Genomic DNA, 16,475 nt, shown 5'->3' with positions numbered 1-16,475 from the left:
CATGTTACAGTGAACATGTCACTATATTCTTTAAACTGGTCTGAATACCGTCAGCTATGAAACTGTTTGGCCACATGCCTATGTTGTGCATATATATATATATATATATATATATATATATATAAAACATCTAAAACCCATAACATCTAATTTCATAACATTGAGACCAGAACATCTAAAACCCATAACATCAAATTTCATAGCATCGAAAATGTGCATCAGAACATCAAACACTACAAATCACAAGAAAATAACATCCCCTCCACATATAATGACACCAAACTACCAAACACACTTTTTACTACGTTTATGCAGGAGGGCAAGCCCCCCTGCACCCCCCCCCATGAGGGGGGACTCTGCACCCCACACCCCCGGAAATTAAATATACCAACTCCAAGATCGCACTTCTTCTTCTTCTTTTGGCTTTTTCCTGGTTAGGGGTCGCCACAGCGGATCACCTGTCCGCTCATGATTGGCAGTGGAGTTTTACGGTGTCGAGTTGCCAGCCCGGCACCCAACCTTCCACAGAAGGCACACACATGCACATACTCACACCTAGGGCCAATTTAGAGTGTCCAATCCACCTGCAGCATGTCTTTGGAATGTGGGAGGAAACCAGAGCACCCGGAGAAAACCCACACGACAACTCCAAGATCGCACTACAGTGGGAAAAACTTAATTTCCTAACCCAGCTGTATGAAGCCCCCCTGCAGAAACGTAGGAAAAAGTGTGTTTGGTAGTTTGGTGTCATTATATGTGGAGGGGATGTTATTTTCATGGGATTTGTAGTGTTAGATGTTATGAAATTCAATGTTATGGGTTTTAGATGTTTTGGGTTTTAAATGTTCTGGTCTCAATGTTATGAAATTAGATGTTATGGGTTTTAGATGTTTTGAAGGGGACCTATATATATATATATGTATATGTATATATATATATATATATATATATGTGTATATATATGTATATATATATATATATATATATATATATATATATATATATATACATATATATATATATATATATATATATATATATATATATATGGGTCTATGTTGCTTGCTCGAAATCCCAAAATCTCGAACAAGCAACATTGACACCCATAAGAGTGAAACTGCCCTACCGCGAAAGTGCATTATCGAGAAAAACAGTTTTCCAAACCGTAAAAACAAGAGAAATGCTGATAAATCAGTATTTTGCAGGGGGGAAGCCCCCCTACACCCCCCATGTGGGGGGCTGTGTCCCCACACTCCCCCCACTTAAATATACCAACTCCGAGATTGCACTATAGTGCAGTAATGGGAAATATTCCCGTTATGCACTGTATGCAAATCTCCATGCAGTCCGGTCGAACTTTCACAAAGTCGATCATATGGGGTCGGCCATATGAAGTTCGAGATTGTGGGAAGTCAACCATTTACAGTAGACCCCATATAGATATATAGATATTTATATATATATATATATATATATATATATATATATATATATATATATATAAAATATGCATTATGTGCATATTATAATAAACATATACACATACCATGCCTATGATGTAAATCATACGCACATATTGTGCATATTATAAAAAGTGTGCAGTATAGAAGAATTAACACAGCAGGTCTAGCCATCTGGTGGTGTAAGACCTGGCTCTATATGATTGTCACTGTTGAAGTGACACTTCAACCCCATGTGCAAAAATGGGAAAAGGGGTTGTGGATAGATGCATGGTAAATGTAAACATAAATTAATTATATTTCCTATTAATAGAATTGTAGCAAACTTGTGTTGTGCCGTTAATAACACCCATTTGTTTACCATGCAGGTTCACTAGACCCAAAGTTCCTTTTCAGAAACAATCTGAAAGTGATGTCTGGTTAAGTGATTTGCTATAGATCACACAGTAGACAAATTAGAACTGAGGGAATTAAATCCTGTACAAGAACTACTGTTGGTGGGCTTAACCCTCTGTGTCAACTGCCAGACTTATTGCTGATACCCTTTTCCTCAATAGAAGAAAACAATCTGTCATTAAACAAATTAGTCCCTTTATTAGTGCCACTATAAAATAAGACTATAACCACCAAAAGGGTCCCATACTTCCTTTGTAAATATTCCCCTGATGCACAGACACAAAAATGTCTTTTATGTTGTCTGACTCACCACATTTAAAAATATGAATGTAATCCTGCTACGTTTTGTCTCATGATTGTCAATATATTTTCCACTATTTTTCTCTGATCTTTTATAACTAGATTATCCTTTCTCTTTTTGTCCTTAATCAATCAATTAATCAACCTATAAATTAATTTGTCCTATTTTACCTATATTTTCCACAAAAAGGCTTAATAATTTCTAATATCACATTACTAAACCATGCAGGGAAAATCTGAATATGAAAACTGCCTTTAGAGTGTTATGGATTCATAGATTCACAGATTGTTACAAGGCTAACAACCCAGGGGACCTTTCTAAACCAAGTTTTCCCCAAAGAATAATGACAATCATGTATCCAGCTAGAACATTGAGGGCCAGGCATTTATAATCTACCTCTGTCCATAAGGGACATGGCTGTCAGGCCTGGTGTAAATTTCTAATTCCCACCCATTGCTTTAGGTTGTGCTTAAACAGGGTAATAGATAAACTAAGTTCACATGGATGGGAAGCCTGTTGCATAGGAGAACCAGTTTCTGGGAAAACTCTGTCTCTCCAGCATGTTGTCTTATCTAGTTTCTTGTAAATAGAGGAACATTTACTTTTTTGTGAAAATTTACATGTATATGTGTAAGATAATCTGGACACAGCTAAAATACATTAGTTACCACTGGTCTGAAGCAAGCCCCAATGTCCATTGGTTACCAGCCTCTACATGAATGAATGTGGAAATCCTTTTGTGAATCTCATGCCACTTTCTTTTTATAAACCACAGAATAGGCATGACAACATTGTTTACGGTTTCCTGACACAAAATAAATAATTTTACTAGAACTTACTATATACTACAAAACATCTAATTCCTTATGTGTCAGATTAGTAGTCACTGTTTAGTCAAGAATTAAACCTTTAATTTTCTAATTTTACATAACTTGAATATTTTACATGGTTTTCACTAAAACATTTCCTTGTTTGGCATCTACATTTCTGAAGTAAAAGCCAATACCAAAGGGCTCTAGCTGACTAAGTTTGTAAATGACAGCAAGCTATGAGCAAACACTAAATCCCCAAATGACTTAGCTATCCTGCAGGATGGTTGGTCCCAAATAAATAAGTGGTGCCAAAATCAGGACAGAAACTAAATGCCAAAAATTGCATTATTGTATCCTTTGGGAAGTCATCTACCCAAGGGAACAACCACATTGACAATACACCCGTAAGAGTTGACCCAGTTGTTCAGGATTTGGTAACTTATATGGACAATGACCTTAACGTTTGACTGACGTGCATATTGCTGTAAAAAGTCCTTCTATATTGCACAGCTTATAAACAAAGGGACTGTGTCTCGATCTAGAGATGTCATTGCCCCCTTTTAGTCAGCCCTCATTAAGCCAGTCATTGAATATAATGGACAGATACATGCAACAACTTGAATGCTCACAGAGATACCTTACTAAGAGGATACAAGGCCTAAGCATAATGTCCTACATGGATTGACTTAAAGCCCTGTCACCACATTCGGTATCCTGCAGACTGCTAAGAGGTGACCTATTTCTGGCACACAAGGTATCCTCAGACCCATTATTGATGGATTTACTGCACATCTGTAAGTCAAATGGCATCATAAATACTTGGTCTAGGGAAACAGCAAAATTACTGCAGGACTGTACCCTGTACTACTAATGGATAAAGGTAGCTCCTAAATGTTTTATCTCATGCATGAGTCCCCTCCAATTATATATGACATGATCCCAGTTAATCTCTTTAGGGGTAACATATAATTAGTGACTATGGGATGGTAAGGACAATCTGTAATCAACTGAGATAGGTTATTTTGAGCAGAAAAAGGGCAATTGGCTAGTCTTAGAATGGCCCACAAGGGCAGCTAGCCCAGCACTCACCTATGAACCTATGACCTCCAATGACGTTGTAGCCTTAAATATTTCAGACATATAACCGCTTATCTTTGTTTACTTGCTCAGATCTTAATCATAGCTAATTAACAGAAACAAAATATTTTTTCCTATTACAATCCTGTGTTTTTCCCCTGATATTACTGATTTGTTTCAGCTGTGGCTAGAATTTAATATAGTGAGGACTTTCCTAGCCTCCTGGCTGCATCATGTGTTAAACCATGATTTCTTTCACTCTACCCAGAAATCAGTCAATGAATTCCCATGGTAAGTAAATAAATACTTTTACACATATATGAACACACTTGTCCTTTGTGTAATGCTGGTTCATTAAAATTACTGCTGATTCCAGATTACCTGGCAATTTTACCTTGTGACAATAAAAAATAATCTGCATTCATTCAATCAAAACAAATTTTGCTAAAGAATACTGTAAGCACTACAGAATTTACACTTGCATATTTCCTTGCCACTTGGCAATAATGATAGTTTTAAGCATTCTGTTGACCATACAAAGTGGCGTAGCTTAATATTCTGATGTTCTAAAGCTCACAAATCATGTATGTGACTAGGTTGTTTCACTAGAATGTCAGTGTAAAACATGTAACCCACTTGTTAATTATCTTCATATCCACAAATGCATTCTGTAAAAAAAAATCACATTTTAACAGGAAATGTTAATAGTCTCAATTTTGCCCTTGTTGGAAATGCAAAAAACTAAAGCCAGGTGTGCCTTGCAATATCTATGGGCCCATTTAGAAACATAAAACATCTCTTTTTTCCCTATTGTAGCTTCCAGAACAGACAAAACATTCTGATTTTCTGTTTTAATATTTATAAACTCTACATTTTCATACACTGCAAAAATGTAATTTGACTGTGGTTTAAATTTCATTGAAAAACATTAACATGTAGAAGCAACTCACATTTCCTTTATGAAACCTTCAGCAATAAAAAAATGTGACTTGAAATAAAACTCAAAGATACTTAAATAAACCTTAGGTTGTCTTTCCAAATCTATAGGGGTACATCCCTGCAGATAAAAATATCCTGCAATAGTCTGTGTATGTCCATGCATGTGTGCTTGTGTATACATGCTTGAGTGCATTTATAATTACTTGTGCACAACTCAGCACATGCCTTTTATCTGCAAAGATTAATGTCAAAAATATAAGAACAATTAACTTTCATGCAATATATATTTTTGTGTGTTTATCACTGTAAAATATCTGTTACACTCTGTAACTGAAGTTCTGCCATTAACATAATAGTATAACATCAGCACCAAATAACAGTCCACACTGTAATCAGGCAGGAGTAAAACAAAATAAACCTGGAATAAAACTGTCAGGTTAGAAATTTATAAATTACTTAGCTTACAACCAATACCTGGCACTCATTACATTAAAAGGTTTACTTACCAAAATATTTGGAAGTGAAATCTGTTTAAATATGATTGTTTTAGATGTCACTGCCCATAGAATCTTTGAAAAGAAAAGGTTATTAAAACCAAAATCCCTTTTTGTGAGACTTTTTATTTCTCTATCTCTTCCTGCAAATGAATGCAGTCAGTCTTTTCCTGCTTTCTCTGTTGATCTCTTTAGTTCTTTTCTGTTTAAACTTTCCAGACAAAGTTCAGTCTTAATCTGGGTAGCACAGTGGTGCAGAGGTTAATATTGTCACCTCACAGCAAGAGGTTCTCTGGTTCGATTCTTGTCTGGGGTGCCTTCTGTGTGGACTTTGCATGTCCTCCCTGCATTCGCATGGGTTTCAACTGGGTACTCCAGTTTCCTTACACATTCCAAAGGCATGTGTCTGTTGTGTTTCTCCCCAGGCCTCCGCTGAAAATAGGCTCTGACCTAGTTGGACTTCCCTGATCAACAAATATTAAACAAATAAATATGGGAGTAGAAGCACTAAAAACATTGCTATGTAGAATACTGTCTTTTATTATATAGTCTGACATATTTTCATCTGTCTTCCTTGGGCAACTCAGAATAACAAAAAACATGTGATGGACTCATACATGCTGCTGCTTAAAGACTTTTAACCAATTCATGACTAAACCTTGTACTGCAAAAAAGTCAAACTTTTAAACTTTTTTTGCCTCCTGTCTTTAATATAACAACTTTTGAGAAACCTGAGAATTTATATTCATCAGTCTACATTATGCCTTTTCAATTCCTACCTGCACAATAGTTAAAGATTACCTCATGTATTCTTTTTCTTCTTGGTCCTGCTTTACAGCAGATATTATTTTACCATTTACTGTACTAGACCACATATCATGTCATTAATGCTCTCTAGGACTGAAATGCATTAACTTGTTAGAATTTTTATTTCCAGGGAAACATCCTGTAAAAAATTCATTGCTGACATGGAATTAAAAAAAAATTGTCCACTGTCCATTTATCTTGCAGAATGAAAAACACTGAAATGGTACCCATTTTTGGTTATTTTTTCTTTCTGCCAAAGCATACTCTATCATGGACTGAATTTCCTATTGTCGTAGCTCCTATATCTCTATCAGGATGTCTAGATGGTCTATTCTATGATCTAATTCTGGCATGTAGAATTCCATGGCCTTCTGATTTGCTACTGTTTTTCCTCCCTCTTACCTGCATCACAAATCTTATAAGCAGATGAGATAACATAACTTCTTATAGAAAAACTAGATGAGTACACCAATGTCAAGAGGTTCCTTATTACCTCCCATCTTCAATAAATCATCTGAGCCGCAAAAGCATTTTAAGGCAAGACATTTATTTATCAGAATAGATTGTCAGCATTAAGTGAAGTCAAACATGATTTCATACGGTCTAAATCTAGACATAGCAGACAGCTACCATTTTTATTTACATGAAACAAAGTCAGAATAGCTCTGGAAAATTCCTTCCAGTCATAATTCATGACCTTAAATGAGAGCAGAAATATGCAATTATCATCTTAGAGACTGCTGATACTCATTATATTTAAAAATCTTCTCATGACTTTATCTGTGCTGTACACAAACAAGGCTGTGTCCATTATAGTATATGTAACAAAACAAGGTCAAACTATAGTACTCTTTTGTTTCATAACAAAGAAGTAATATGGACATTATTTAGGTTGCAAACATACAGTTGCTGTACCCTTGCCTTTCAGAATACAAAGATGTTTCTGATCTGAAATACAGAAATCCATTCTGTCAGTTGCAATGTCTGAAATAATTATATTGGAGAAAATCCATTTTGACACCTATATTTTTAATATTTCAATATTAAATCAACAGATATTGGGGTGCATCAAACTCCTCCTGTCTTGTGTGAATAGATCCAGTTTATGAGGAAGCTTGTGATAATTGCCCTTGGCCAATTCCATAAGAAGAGAGAACAAATGTTGCCTGAGCCAAAAGGGGGTCACCACTATTATTTTTGGTGTATCCTTTTGAATCTTCAGAATTACCTTATCATCAAATGACTGTGGTATTGACTGTAGTCACTTGGGCTCCAAAGGTGATGGATTACAGGCAATGTATCTTGTCAGTTGATATGGTTTGGTCTGTCTGAAGGATTTCACAAGCTTTGAACTTTTACCCCTCTTAAAACTGTTTTCCAAGCAAAATCTGATGCAACTGTGGTGACAGGTTGGTTTGGTTTCTGAGAAAAGAAGGGGAAACCTGGGTTCAGTTGAATATGTTGTGTCCACCAATGCAGTTCTCTTTTTATAAAGCCCACAACTGGAATTAGATACTCCAGAAATTACAAATGCTGGGTCCATTTTTTAAACCACTGTATCTTTTTCATGTGTAATCTGGCAAGAGGTATCATGAGAACATGAGAATCCTAGAAGCAATGAACCCTAAGATCTTGAGAAATTCTCTTGCAGATGTCTAACTGAAGAAGTTCAGGGAAAAGTCTGGATAAAGAACCACCCTGCTTGTGTTAGAAAGGGTCTTTTGAAGAGAAGAATTTATTAGTAAGCCCACTAACACAATCCTGTACGATGGAGTCAAAGCTTTCCATTATTTATCTGAAAGACCAGATTAATCAGAAAAGACCTAACTCATGTTATTAACCATTGACAACTGGACAAGAACTCTACAAATTTAAGTTAGTTGTCTAAATAAGGAAAGATGTGAATGCCATTCAGTCTGCAATAAGCTAAGACTGGCACCATCTATTTTGTGAATAGCTTTGGAGCTGTATATAAACCAAAGGGTAATGCAGATAACTGATAATGTGATCCAGAAACGGAGAACCTTAGAAATGTCTTGAAATCTATGGTTATGGGAATATGACAATAAGCATCTTTTCGATCCTGAGTTATGAAGTAACTCATAACTCATGTGAGAAGTGAGAAGTAACAGTTTCTGTAAGGTCAAGATTTTGAACTTTGGAACTTTCACATACATATTTAGGAATGAAAGATCTAGTACTGGTCTCCAAGAAGTCTCTTTCTTTAGTACCAGATAAACATTCAGTAATACAAGTCTTTAGCCCTTTGACTTAAAGCCAAAGGTTCTAAGACTTTCTAGGTGTGTAAAGACTGAAAACCTTTAGAAAAACATTCTGTTTTTGTTTAGAGGGTGGGGATTTATTCCCATAAAGGAGGTTTTTGTATCCAGTGACATATTTAACCCTTCTGCACCACATTTAACAACCAGGAGTCTGAAACAGGCCATTTTTTAAGTTACCCTCTGACCATCCCTTGTTTTGGATATCGTTTGTCAGAAAAGGGCCAAATAATACCTACATCTAAAACTGAATCCAAGATTTCAGACTTTACCTCATCAGGAAACTTTTGATTACATACCCTAACATACCTTTTCAACACTGTAGCAACAGCAGTGGCCCAAGACACACTGCCTGCATGATCGTACATACTCATTCTTCTAAGCATGTTTAGATACCCAGGAAAGGGTGGAAACAGTCTGGCTCGAAAAGCTTTCTTCTGTAGGAAGAGTAGAAGCAGTTTCCTTCAGACTGTCCAAATGACAGAGCAAATATTTCAACATATATGCTTATGGTACCCTCTATAGCTTATCTGCTTTTTAGGGACTGACAGTTGGGCATCAGGGTAAGTACCAGTAGCATTTACCACATCCTCCGGGGCTGGCAGTACAGGATGGATAGGAGAGGAATGAGATATATTCAGTTGCAACATTTGATTATGTCTCCTCAGTTCGGGAGGGGCATCTATTTGTTTCCATAGAAATACCTCATTCTCATTTATCCTGCCACTGGTCTGATTAAAAAAAAATTCCTCCAAATGAGGATAAGAATTAAAGTTTTCTCCCAATTATAGAGTTCGGCTTTGGAGTCTACAGGACAGGCAGCCATATTTCTGTCAAAATCAGAATCATCAGACCCTGTTTCCTCAGGAATAATTTTACAGGGAATCTAAAGCTGTAAAGCATTCTGCATACCAGCCTTTAATGCATGTAATACCTGTCTAGCCAAGGTAAGGAACTCATCTGTTTGACAGTGCTAACTTCATTAGAAGAACAATGTTTTTTCTTTGTTTTTTAATAGGAGTTTCAGCATAAGAACACCAACTTGAAGGATGGATATCTGGCAGTCCAATGTTCTCTTGCCCCAGTTACCCGAAGAAAAATCTCTTGGAGTGACTCTATTGAGCAATGGAACATCAGAAAAGGATGTTGCTGACCCCTGGTCCATGCTTGCTGAAAGGACTACAACAGAAGTCAGAGACTACACACCCTAAAATGGCTTGAACTACCTCACTATCTCTCCTACTTGCAACTAACTACAGCACAAAAAATTATCTTAAAACATTCTGATTGCCCTGCCCTTAGTTCAATATTTACCTACTACCACCAAAACAGGCATCTCAGATCAGCGAATCTGCACCTCCTGCAGGTGCATAAACCAAAATCGGCCATCTGGCCAGCTTATTTACTCATGCTCTGTAGCCAGAAATTGGATTGGATTACTCTACCATTATATTTTAGAACTACCCAGAATCCTGCTTTTTCAAAACTTCATTATGTGACAACCTACCTAATATTTGGAATTGCAGCTGCACCAAACCTTCTTAGCTTATTTATTACAGTGATGTTTTCCTATCTACTATCAAAAATGTTGAGTGAAAATCCTCATTGCTCTAATACCTTGAAAATTCATGTAATGTTACTCTTTACTTATTGCAGAAACCACTTGGACAAAAACAATCTTTAAGAAAAAAACAAGGTTCGGCTAATCCAAGGAAATGAATGCCTGGTCAATCATTAAACCAAGTTTATTGAAAATATTGATAAAAGTAAGCACTTTCATCCATAAATACAAGAAAAAATGATTGTAATACCAAGCACCTGGTTTATGTAGCACATTGTGTTATCTGCTTCCGATTTTATGTTGGCAAGACCAATGGTAAGTTGAGGGAAATGGTGAGAGATCACCTCAACTGCACTAAAAAAGGTTTTGACTTTAGTCCATTAGCCAAATGTGAGCAAAACCACGTAGTATAATCAAACCAGAAAATCCCACACAGAAGGCAAAATGTGGATCAAATTCAATGAGGCAACAGAATTAAAACAATAAAAATTTATTGGTAAAAGGTGAGTGCTTTCGCGGTGGTACACACCACTTTTTCAGACAACCAAAAATAAAACAATACATGCTTAAATACAAAATTTCCACAGTCATTAACCAATAGGACATAGTTCCTTATCTAACCCATTCAATTAATTGATGAGATCACAAAACTTGAAGAGAAAAAGAACCAATTAGGTCCTAGATACCATTACTTTAGTTTCTTAGCTCTTAATACAGGTTTTAATGGAACATTATCATTGAGCCCATACCGTCTATGTGAGCCCAACCATACAATCCACTGTAACTCAATACTTTCAGTTTTATTAATAATGTCCCCTAATCCCAAACTAGTTTCCACAACATGCAGAACTTGAAAAAGGAAGGTATGATTGCTGCCTTCCTGAATTGTATGTTTGGCTAATGCACTAAAGTCAAAACATTTTTTAGTGCAGTAGAGGTGATCTCTCACCCTTTCCCTCAACCTACCGTTGGTTTTGCCGACATAAAATTGGAAGCAGATAACACAATGCGCTACATAAACTAGGTGCTTGGTATTACAATCAGCCGTGGCTCTCAGCTGCCACAGTCTACCAGTCCCTGGGTGCTTAAAGAATCTAGATTCATCTATGTTGTCACAATAAGCACAAGCACCACATTTAAGGGTACATCCCCACACTGCATCAGTATTACTCCTTTTAGAGTAGCACAAGTGTTGCTTCCGATTCATTTTGTTTTTAAAAACAAATTTAGGTTGGGGTCCAACCAATGCTGAAATTTGCTCATCAATCTGCATAATGGACTTAGTACTTCATTTACATGAGTACCTCACCCCATCTGAATAATAGGGTTTCGCACGACCACCCCGTTCATTTAACACCTTACATTGAGCTTTATATATCTCATTATGTTTGTAACCCCTTGATTCAAATGCTGCTCTCAGACAACACATTTCTAAAGAAAAATCTGCCTCATCACAGGATAGGCGGGACAATCGCATAGTTTGACTTGTCAAGATATTAGAAAATAAATGCTGGGGGTGCATACTTTCTCTACTCCTTCCTATGCAACTTAGTGCAAAAATTGGCCCCTTTTCTGAATATTGTGACATCTAAATAGTTAATAGTCTGTGAAGAGTAACTCATAGTAAACTGAAGGAAACCATTGCTACCATTGATTACTTGAAAAAAATTCCTGTAAAATATCTTCACTACCGTACCATCCACTATAAAGGCTGTCTACAAATCGACAATAAAAACATACACTATCACTGTACTTGCCTATAATATGGTGCTGTTCCCACTCAACCATAACAAGGTTGGCATAAGAATTGGCACAACTGGTGCCCATTGCTACTCCCGATACCTGTGAATAATATTGATTATTAAAAAGAAAAATGTTGTTTTCAAGAACCAGTTCAAGTAACATACACAAAAAATCAACATAGGTGGAAGAAAACATTAAAACTAAGAAGAAGGGATGGGAGTTTGGCATAATGGTTAAGGTATTCGCCTTACAAACATAAGGTCCAGGGTTTGATTCTCACATGGGGTAATTGGCTAGGCTTAAAATGACCCACAATGGCATTTAGCCTAGTACTAATCTATGAACCTATGAACCACTTTTACCATAGCAACCTCTTGGTTCAGGATACAGGTGAATAAAGAAACCACATCTAGGGTTACGAAAAATCAATCATATTCACAGCTGTACTGGTTGTAGCATCATATAAATCTCGTAAACAATGCTCTGTATCTTTCAAAACCACAGGGAAGTCATCCAACACCTTTCTTAATTGCGAATTTAAGAAAATCAATATTGGCTCAGTGAGCCATCTAAAGCTAGGCTGGACCGATTTTGTGTATTTTACGTAATCCGTGTAGCTGGGGTACCAAAGGTTGCTCAGCCTTGAAATAGTTATATAAGGTCTGTGTTATTAAGCCCATACATAGTATTTCATTTAAAGTGTTCAAAATATGTGCTTGTATTTGGGGTACAACATCAATATTAACAACATTATATACTGTAACATTAGATAACAATTTGGGACATTGTTACATAAAAATAGTCAGAGTCCAGTACCATCATCAGTCTGCCCTTATCCACTGGGCGGATAATGTCTCTATTAGTTTTTAAATCAATGAGTGCTTGTTGGTCCATTTTAGAAAGTTTATTAGAATGGAACACCCTGTGCCCAAAGTCTAACTTATCATATATCTCTTTTTCACAAACTTGCAAAAAAACTTCAATACTATTCAGTAGACTAGGCACACATGTGCTAGGTTTCTTAAAAACTGTTCTTGGAGCATCCAACTCATTATTAAACATTAGTTTCAGAGCTACATTATGTGTAAACAGTCTCAGTTCCACTAAACATTTACTAATATCCATTTTGCTAGTGGGTATAAAACCCAGCCCTTTCATTAATAAAGAATACTCAGCTGGTTGAAGAGCATATCTCAAAATGTTCCAGACTAGTCCCCGTCACTCAGGCCCCACATTTTCTTGATGGTTCGTACTCGGCCTTTTCCTGGTAGCTCTTTCCATGTCTGCCCATTCCTCAGATGCTTGTAATCCATCGATCCTGCCCTCCGAGTGTGAAAGGGGAGCAATAGAACTGGAAAAATCTGCTCCTTAACAGCTGGTATAATTTTACATCGAACTACAGGCCCTTGTTCCTTTGCCATTTGTATCACTGTGGACTCTACTGCTGGAGGCGGTTCCACAGAAGGCATCGAGTAGACTGAGACACTGGATGCAGGAGACTGAATACTCCCATGCAAGTCTGTATTGGAGGAAACGGCAACAACTGTATGCTGATTGGTAGTATTTGCCATAGCCATTACCTGCTTGGTATTCTCTTGTTCTGGTTTCTCATGAGTCCTGGGCCATGTGAAAACATTCTGGTTCTTAAAGTCATTTAAACCCCTGGCTAATTTTTTTCTTTTTCTGAGCCAGTAACCTCTTTTCATAAGAGGTAACTTTGTTAGTAAGTTAATTTAAAAAATGATCAGTGTATTCCTCTCCTGCGGCACTAGAGAGCTCATTCTGTTGCCGTTGAATCTGCTCATATAGTTCATTTTCAAGTGGTTGAAAGAAATCAACCAACAATTTTAGATATGCCTTGCTGGTCTCTAAATTGATTTTCTACCACTGGGCCAGCAAGGCAGGATAGGTGTTACCATACGTGGGCATATTCTGCACTCTTAAGCCCCTAGGCACCACAGCCAAACTAAGGCAGGCTTCAAGATGGTAACGCTGACATTGGAAGTGTTTAAACTGATATAAATCATTCTCCATACTGCATTTTAAGTCACGTACCTTGCTGTCAATCTGCTTAATTGGGACAAAGTCAGTACCAGCATTTACGAACTCACCCATAAGCAGTGGGTTAGATTGTCCCATCAGAGAGTTAGTTGGGCGATTATGCAACAATCCTTCACCCATATCCAGAATATTCCTCTTGGCACTTGAGATTGATAAAACATTGCCTTCTGCCATGCTCATAAAATGACCAAATCACAAGAAAAACCCAGGACAGCGTGAGCAAAACCATGTAGTATAATCAAACCAGAAAATCCCACATAGAAGGCAAAATGTGGATCAAATTCAATGAGGCAACAGAATTAAAACCACAAAAATGTATTAGTAAAAGGTGAGCGCTTTCACTGTGGTACACACCACTTCTTCAGACAACCAAAAATAAAACAATACATGCTTAAATACAAAATTTCCACAGTCATTAACCAATAGGACATAGTTCCTTTTCTAACCCATTCAATTAATTGATGAGATCACATAACTTAAAGAGAAAAAAGAACCAATTAGGTCCTAGATACCATTGCTGTAGTTTCTTAGCTCTTAATACAGGTTTTAATGGAACGTTATCATTGAGCCCATATACCCTCTATGTAAGCCCAACCGCACAATCCACTGTAACTCAATACTTTCGGTTTTATTAATAATGTCCCCTAATCTCAAACTAGTTTCCACAACATGCAGAACTTGAAAAAAGAAGGTATGATTGCTGCCTTCCTGAATTGCATGTTTGTTTAATGCACTAAAGTCAAAACCTTTTTTAGTGCAGTAGAGGTGATCTCTCACCTTTTCCCTCAACCTACCGTTGGTCTTGCAGACATAAAATTGGAAGCAGATAACACAATGCGCTACATAAACTAGGTGCTTGGTATTACAATCAGCCATGGCTCTCAGCAGCCACAGTCTACCAGTCCCCGGGTGCTTAAAGAATCTAGATTCATCTATGTCATCACAATAAGCACAAGCACCACATTTAAGGGTACGTCCCCACACTGCATCAGTATTACTCCTTTTAGAGTAACACAAGTGTTGCTTCAGATTCATTTTGTTTTTAAAAACAAATTTAGGTTGGGGTCCAACCAATGCTGAAATTCATTAATCAACCTGCATAATGGACCAATTCTTCACCAAAATGTCCTGTACTACTTCACTGTCCTGAGTGTAAGACAATACCATGGGAATCACTGAAGACACAGTACTTCGTTTATACATGAGTACCTCACCCTATCTGAATAATAGTGTTTCACATGACCACCCTGTTCATTTAACACCTTACAAAGAGCTTTATATATCTCATTCAGTTTTTAACCACTTGATTCAAAGGCAACCCACTTCTAAAGAACAATCTGCCTCATCACAGGATAGGCGGGACAATCACATAGCTTGACCTGTCAAGATATTAGAAAATACATGCTGGGGGTGCATACTTTCTCTACGTAGGAAGGATGGAACATAACACTTCTTCCTATGCAGCTTAGTGCAAAAATTGTCCCCTTTTCTAAATACTGTGATGTCCAACTAGTTAATAGTCTGTGAAGAGTAACTCACTCACCTTTTACTAATAATTTTTTATTGTTTTAATTCTGTTGCCTCATTAAATGTGATCCACGTTTTGCCTTCTGTGTGGGATTTTCTGGTTTCATCCATAAATAATTGAACTTCATCAGACATTACAAACAATATATCACACTAGTTTTAAATATATCACTTCTAAATCAGGTGTTCCCATGTCATAGTTGTAAACTTCTCTCACTTTTTCTTTAAACCAACATTTTCTATTTAAAATACAAAACCTTAAATCTCCAAAAAAAATTAACAAACATTTAAAAAACATTTAAAAAGGTAGGTTTATAAAATGAGGTTTTAATAATATATAATCTTTACATCAACATACTTAGTTGCAATATATTTTAAACAAAAACATTTTTGCCAGGGATTTTAATTGTAGGAATAATAAGCTGGAGACATATTACATGGTTATTCTTACTGCTTACGGGTATGAGCTATGATGTTAACATGATGTTTTTCAAAAATTTTATTTAAAATATTTTTAAAGTATTTTAGAAATATTTTTATCCTATGTGGTAAAATGATGATGTTTTTAAATGTTTGCTAATGTTTTTTTTTGGTGGTTTAAGGTTTTGTATTTTAAATAGGAAATGCATGCTTTTGTTTTAAAGAAAAAAGTGGGAGGAGTTTACAAGTATGTCATGGGAACACCTGATTTAGAAGGCGTGTATTTAAATTAGTGTGATACATTGTAATGTTTGATGAAGTTCATTTAATTATTGATGAATGAAAGTGCTTACGTTTATCAATGGTTGCAATAAACTTGGTTTAATGATTGATCAGGCAATCTGAACCTTGTTTAACTCTACTTATTGTTTCCTGGCTGCCAGTTTTTTTTCAACCAATTTTTAACTGTTTTGTATATACTACTCTATAGTATTCTCAATGTATGTATTCACCTTGTTCACGTACTGAAGAGCTTTGCTCCCCAGGCCTTCACTGAAAATGGGCTCTGAATGACCCAGTGGACTTTCCCAGTAAACAA

This window comes from Protopterus annectens, chromosome 6.part0, assembly GCF_019279795.1.
Source record: "Protopterus annectens isolate FY-2018-M chromosome 6.part0, PAN1.0, whole genome shotgun sequence".
NCBI classification, from domain to species: domain Eukaryota; kingdom Metazoa; phylum Chordata; order Ceratodontiformes; family Protopteridae; genus Protopterus; species Protopterus annectens.
Note: the sequence above shows the minus strand (reverse complement) of the source record.